Below are 549 nucleotides of genomic sequence, written 5' to 3' on the forward strand. Positions count from 1 at the left end.
TTTGTTTAGATATTTATTAATTTGATTAAACATTTACAAATTCTTAAAAATATAACATTTATACCACTATCACATTACATTTAACATAATTTTTGGCATTAATGATGATGTTGAGTTACAAGTAGCGAGTTACATGTTGCTGCGTCTATCAACCAGTGTTTTTATTCCATGGAGGCAGCGTGTCTGTAAAATATCTGAAAAACAATCACTTTATTCCATTTGGAAAATCACCAAATTGTTCACCAATATACCTTTCACAATTTTAAGCGTATAATCTATGTTTTCAGAACTTTATTTTCATTTTTATTTAATTAAAATATAACAAGCTGGTTGCGCTTGGCGTTTCCAAAAAAAATGGCTTTTTTAACAGTAGGGATGGCAAATTACTTGCAAGTACTTTTTGATGTACCTTTTCATGATGGTTGAAGTGACATTTACGAGTCTGTGGTAATGATGAGGTTGAAATGGAACTTTGAAATGCTGGCAGGGAATTAGTATAAAACAAAAATTCATAAAACGGTCGAATTAGTATAACTTAAATTTACCATT

General features: G+C 29.5%; 1 long non-coding RNA gene across 1 annotated transcript; it reads right to left on the reverse strand.

Moving 5' to 3' along the window:
* Positions 1 to 347, reverse strand: LOC142236796 (uncharacterized). The gene is made up of 2 exons (XR_012722199.1): positions 252 to 347; positions 1 to 194 (listed from the first exon to the last, which is right to left on the reverse strand). It is a non-coding gene; the product is annotated as an uncharacterized LOC142236796 (long non-coding RNA).
* Positions 348 to 549: the final 202 nt, after the last annotated feature.

The sequence above is a fragment of the Haematobia irritans genome, chromosome 4 (assembly GCF_050003625.1).
Source record: "Haematobia irritans isolate KBUSLIRL chromosome 4, ASM5000362v1, whole genome shotgun sequence".
Taxonomy (NCBI): domain Eukaryota; kingdom Metazoa; phylum Arthropoda; class Insecta; order Diptera; family Muscidae; genus Haematobia; species Haematobia irritans.